The sequence below is a fragment of the Tupaia chinensis genome, unplaced genomic scaffold (assembly GCF_000334495.1).
Source record: "Tupaia chinensis unplaced genomic scaffold, TupChi_1.0 Scaffold000115_1, whole genome shotgun sequence".
NCBI lineage: Eukaryota > Metazoa > Chordata > Mammalia > Scandentia > Tupaiidae > Tupaia > Tupaia belangeri.
Window position 1 is genome coordinate 442,744 of NW_006159579.1, and position 6,330 is coordinate 449,073.

The window sequence follows — 6,330 nt, forward strand, 5'->3', positions numbered from 1 at the left end:
CCATCCAGGGATGGAGACCAGGCAGAAAAGGGAAGGAGGCAGGAAAGTTTTCCCCCATCTCATACAGTTGTGCAGCAGCTCCCCTCTCCCTGAGGAACCAGAAAATGTTTAGGGCTTGGGATCAGCAGATGGCATAATGGTTACGTCATTGGACTCCCACATGGTCAGCTGCGGTTCAAGTCCTAGACCTGGCGGCTTCAAACTCATGCCGGGCACATGTGTGTGCGTGCCCAAAATCCCTAGAGGAGAATAGAGGAGAAGGGACTGTGGTGTGGCCATCCCCCTGGGGGGTGAGTTCTCACTTTATGTTTCTCTATCTCTCTCTGTCTCTCCAGCGAGTGCGTGTGTCCTATAGCAAAAATCTCTCATAAAAAACAAAATTGCTTAGGACTGAATCTTGCTGGCGCCTTCAAAGAGAGTGTCTTAGTCCCTTACTTGCTGCTCAGAGACTGGGTAATTAATAAATAATACATATTATAAAGAAAATAATTATATATAATTTATATTTATTATAAATTACTTGGCTTCTAATTCTGGGAGGCAGAGGCATGGACCCAACATCACAACGCAGCCAACGGAAGGAGTGAGGATGGTGGTTACGTGCAGAGAGAGCCCTTGGGACAGCCATCCTTACTCTCACAAGAACTGACCCTTTCCCCTGAGAGCCGGAACTCACAGGGTCTCGCTAGACACCATTTATCCATTCGTGAGAGCCATGCTGCCTTAATCCAGTCATGGCCCACTAGGCCCCACCTCCTAAGGTTGTACTGGGCACCAAACTCCAAAACATGACCCTCTGGGGCAAACCAGAGGTATTAACCTCCCCGCTGGGCATCCGAGCCACAGCCCTGCACAAGGGCGGAGCCTCTGCCGGCTGACTGCCCTGACTGCTGCGTATCTTAAGAAATACCACAGATCTTCTTCCCTGTGGACCCTCTTATCACCTCCGTCTGGCTGAAGGCCAGGGGGCACCACATGCTGTGTAACAGGCTTTCCGTCCCCTGCGAGGACTGTGGTGTATAGTCTGGAATCGTGCTGCCTAGGACAGCACCTGAGTTCTCAGACCCCGTCAGACCCTTGCTAGCGAGAAGGCCATTGTGCACCTAAGGCAGGGTGGTCAGGGAAGGTCTATCCAAGGAGACACTGGCGCTGAGGGGGGAAGAGCCGGGAAAGGAAGGAGCTCTCCCGGGAGAAGGCACGGCATGGGCAAAGGCCCTGAGGCAGGAATGAAAAGAGAAAGGAGCAAAGTGGCGAGAGATGAGAGCCATGAGGTGGATAGCAGCCAACCACGCCGGTTCTTGGAGAGCTTGGGTTGCCATCTCAGTGAAGGAGGGGCCTGAGGAGGTTTGTTTTGTCTTTATACTAGAGGGTGTGTGCATGCACACATGCCAGGGACAGAGAGAAAGAGAAAGAAAGTGCCCGCAATGGGGACTGATCATGCCACAGTCCTTTTTCCTCCAATTCTCCACCCTGCCAGGATCCTGCACGTGCACACATACCCAGTATGTTTTCAGGCTGACAGGACCAGGACTCAAACCCTGGTCAACCATGTAGGATCTGGCTTCCTCTGCACTGCGCATAACTGCTGAGCTATGGGACTGATCCCTTGGCAGTTTTTTAGAAGGAGGAGAGAGATAATGTCTGAAAATGTTTTTTGTTTGTTTGTTTTTATTTTTGTTTTGTTTTGTCTTTTGAGAGATTATTGCTATAGGACCTGTGCGTCCATCAGAGAGACAGAGACAGAGAGAGAGAGAAAGTGAGAAATCACCCGCCGGGGTAATGGCCACACTGCAATCCCTTCTCCTCTATTCTCCTCTCAGGATTTTTGGCATGCATACATACACACCAGTTTCAAGCCTCTGAGTCTGGGGCTTGAACCGTGGTTGACCATGTGGAAGTCAAGTGACTTAACCATCATGCCATCTGCTGGTCCCAAAAATGTTTTAAAATGTTAACTCTAGCTGGACCAGTAGATGACGTGATGGTTAAGGTGCTGGATTCCCATATAGCCAACCATAGTTCAAGTCCTGAACTTGATGGCAGAAAATCATGCCTGGCGAATGTGTGTGCATGCCCAAAATCCCAGGAGGAAAATGGGGAAAAGGAGTTACATTATGGCCATCCCCCATGAAAGCGTTTTCTCATTTTCCCTCTCTGTCTCTCTTTGGCAAGTGCATGTGCCCTGTGGCAAACCCCACCCATCCCCACTACCCCCCCCCCAAAAAAAAAATTGTTAACTCTAGCTGTTGGGCAGAAATTCAATTTTAATAGGAAAAACTAGAGGTGGAGACAGAGAGACCAGAGAGGAGGCCAGACAATATGAATGAATGAATGATAGAGAAAAGGAGAAAAGGGAGAAAAGTGGACATTCATCAAGGCAAAGGAGGATTCAGTCCCAAGAGAGCAAAGAGTTAGGGCTGGGCCGGCACTGCTCACCAGAAACCAGATCCCGCACGGCAATTGTGGTTCCAGTCCCCAGCCGGGTCAGCCCGGAACATGCCGGACATGAAGTGTCCAGGATCTGATGAGCTAGAGGCCGGAGGAAGAGGATTGTGGTGAGACCAGACCTCTCTCTTCCTCCCCCACCTTGTGCACACACGCTATCATGAATAAAGAAAGGAACTGACAGGCTTTGGGGGCTCAAAGGGGGTGGGGGATGGCCCTGTGCAGATATCGCCTCCTCACTTAGGCCTCAGGGGTCGGGTGTTGACAGCTCAGCACGAGCGATGGCGTGCGCCATCCCTGAATTCTCTGCCATGCTGAGTGCTTCATGTTACCCAGGACCCTCATTAGTCCCATTTCACTCTGAGGACCAGCGTCACAGCGTAGCTGGCAGGGATCTGAGCCATGTCTGCCAGAGGCTCCCTCGCCCTGCTACCGATAGGGCACGACTGTCCCCATCACGGGATTGGATGGGGACATTCCAGGAAGGGAACACAGCACAGGCAAAGGCCTGGGAGCTGGAAAGGGTGTGCCTGAGACAAAGAGGCCCTCAGAAGGCCAAGGAGGAGCCGAGGGGCATGGAGGGCAGGCCGTGGGTGCCAAGGTGTGCCGAGCTATAGAGGTGCAGTCAGGCTTGCGACCCTGCGAGTGACTTGGGGCTGAGGCAGGAAGCACAGGCCCCAGCCCTGGCACTGGGCTGCAGCACCCCACAGAGGGGCATTGTCCAGGGCAGCGGGCATGACCAGCCGGGAGCCGAGGAGAGGGACTCCCGGGAGTCCTCCTGGCCCAGAAGCACCTCACCTTTGAGTAGCCAGGACCGCCAGGGAGTTTGCAAACACAACAGGCTGGCCAAATGCTCTTCGCCTTGTTCCTCTTGACAAGACCAGGAAGAGGAGGCCGATGGGCTGGACCGCAGACTGTGTGGCCTCAGGACATTTGCTGGGCACTCTTGCCTCCTGCAGATGGAAATAGGATTCCACCATGCTTCCAGGCTGAATTCAGACAACAAGGATGATCCCCAGATTATGTCCAAAGGTGTCCCCCTGGTCCCCAACACTCAGCTGGAGATCCTGGGGAAGGATAGCGTGGTGGTGTTCCCACAGTCTCCAATGGTTTCCCTGGGGGAGGTCAGTGTGGTGGTGTCCCCATGGTCCCCAACACTCAGCTGGAGTCCCTAGGGGAGGATGGTGCAGTGGTGTCCCCTTAGTCCCCAACGCTCAGCTGGAGTCCCTGGGGAGGACTGCGTGGTGGTGAAATGTGTGGTCTAGGCTACATGATTGGGCTCCAGCCCTAGCTCTGGCATCCCTGGTCATGTGACCTTGAACAAGTCAATCTCCTCTCCGAGCCTCAGGTGCCCTCAGTACAATCCGGCCTGCTGAGGCCCATGTCTGGAGACCTGCAGGTTCAGTGAGCCATGGCTTGTGCCCAGGGGTGAATGACGGTCCTTCTGGGCGGCTGCCTTTGGTTTGTGGCTCGTTTTTCTCTCACTCCACAAATATTCACCGAGATTCCTACAGGTATGGCCCTGGCAAAGTGGGTGCTCGTTGCTGCAGAAGGGGTGAGCAAGCAAATGAAGGCGTGGCCGAGTGCTCTGTGGCGTGCCCTCAGTCCGTGCTCTTAGCCTGTGAGCAGGGGCTACCTTATCCCCATTCTGCAGATAAGGCCACTGAGGCCCGGGAGGCTCAGTTACCCTCCCTAGGGGCACACAGCCAAGTGGCAAAATGGGATGTGAGTGTACGCTCTTGAGTGAGAGGATTAATGGATACGTGTGTCTTTGGATTTTTTCTTTTACCAAGTTACTTATCTAGCCTAAACTATTATCAGCCCCTCCTGTTACAAGCACCAGCAGTGACAGCAGTGCCCCCACACACTTGCAGAGCGCGTGCTCTGTCCTGGGGCCCACACTCAAAACCGTGTGCACTGCGCTCCTCCCAGCACCCAGCACCCAGGAGCTATCGGCATTTACATCCACAGTTGAAAAAAACGGAGCCTCACAGAGGTGACAGAATGTGCCCCAAGTCACACAGAATGGAGATGACAGAGCGAGGACTTGAACCCAGTATGTCCCGTGACGCCCCTGTGTCTGCCAAGATGAGTTTTGAATCCAACTTCTGGGTCAAAGCTGGCTCTGCCATTTGCCTAACTGTGAGAGGCCAGGTCCGCCTTGGTGAAGTCGGGTGACAATGTTGACCGTGGGTGGGGACGAGGCCCCACTGACAGTTGATGTAAAGCTGGGGTGCCAGTTCATTGTCACTGCTGCTGTCCTCATCATTGTCCTCTGAGAGTGACTGCCTGAGAGGCTGGGAGTCCCTGGCGCAGCTCCACTGTGCCTGATCCAGCTCCCTGCCACGTATCCCGGCGCCCCACCCACACCTCATACCAGCCAGGATCCCCCGTCTCCAAACTTTGGGAAGTTGGAGTCCCGAGGCTGCCTCCGGGTGAGGTCATGTTGGAGACCTTGGCCCAGCCCGAGGTCCTGGCCCATGCAGAGGGTGGCCATCTGGACTAGAGTGTGAAGGATATAAGGCTGGGCTTCCAGACCCACTGCCCACGACAGGAGCGGGACAGCGAGGACCGCAACGTGTCCAGGTAAAGGTGCAGAGAAGGGGCTGACAGCCTAGCTGGCCAGAAGGGTCTGAGCTAGAGCACCTGTTGGGTCAGGTCAGGCAGGGGGAGGCTTGGCCAAAAGGTAGTGTCCCTTGGTCAGTGCTGACCCAGGGCATGGAGACAGGCCCAGCTCCTTCACCCAGAAGACCAGAGAGCAGTGGAGAAGGGACGGGACTGGCTGAGGCTTTTCCTGACCTGTCCCAGTGACTTTTGCCCACCCCACACACACACACACACACACACACCGATTGCCCTGTGTCAGCCTCGGCCGGGGACAGAGCAGCAGACGACACAGGTTCACCCCTCTAGAAAGTCCTTTGAACTCCTCGAGTGTGGGCTGACGTGGCACATTCTGTACTGAAGGAAGGCCCAGGGATGCAGCTATGGAGGGCAGTCAGAGAAGGCTGCCTGGAAGAGGCGACATGCTGGTTGCAAAGCTGAGTAGAAGGTGACTGCGCAAAGGAGAGAAGTATTTCATGCAAGTGGAACAGCATAAGCGAGGCCAGGGGATGTGGTGCCGTGTGGTGGCTGGGTGCCCGCTGCTGGACTCGGGGAGAGGCTTTTGGACCATCCTCTTGGTTCCCTGAGCTCCTCTGAGTAGAGGAGCCTGAGTAGCATGTGGAGAGAACAGAGGGCAGCCAGGAGGCAGCCAGAGAAGAAAAGGATTATGAAGCAGGGTGGGGGCTGCTGGGCAGGTGCAGGGCATGGCCCGTGCCTCTGGCCTTGACTGTAAGGTAGATCCTTCGACTCCAGTCTCGGTAGCAATAACTGCTATCGTCAGAGAACAGCTAGCATCGCCTGGACACTGTGGCATGCCAGGCCACACCTCCCAGCACCCCGGCGATGGAGAGACTATAATTACTCCCCATGTTACAGACAAGAAAACTGGGACCAGGGGAACCAGCAGTTAGCGTAATGGCTGTGTCGCTGGACTCCCACGTAGTCGACCGCGGTGCGCGTCCCAGACCCGGTGGCTTAAAACTCACGCCAGGCGCGTGTGCGTGCATGCCCAAGATCCCGAGAGGAGAATGGAGGAGAAGGGATTGCAGCGTGGCCATCCCCCCTGGGGGGTGATTTCTCGCTTTCTGTCTCTCTGTCTCTCTCTGTCTGGTGAGCGCACGCGCCCTATAGCAAAAACCTCTCCAAAAAAAAAAAGAAAACTGAGGCTCAGAGAAGGTAAGTCACGTGTCCAAGAGCACCGAGCAAGCAGGCATCTAGTTCGGGTCTGTCTGACTCCCTGGCCCACGACATTGCCCCTCCAACCTCAGGACTCCAGGCTCA

General features: G+C 54.9%; 1 protein-coding gene across 1 annotated transcript in view; it reads left to right on the plus strand.

Moving 5' to 3' along the window:
* Positions 1-4,930: 4,930 nt before the first annotated feature.
* BPIFB1 (BPI fold containing family B member 1) overlaps positions 4,931-6,330 on the plus strand; it is a 25,745-nt gene continuing 24,345 nt past the window's right edge. Inside the window, exon 1 of the mRNA XM_027770185.1 lies at positions 4,931-5,031. The gene's annotated coding sequence lies outside the window, so the exon portion shown is untranslated. The remainder of the gene's footprint in view (positions 5,032-6,330) is intronic.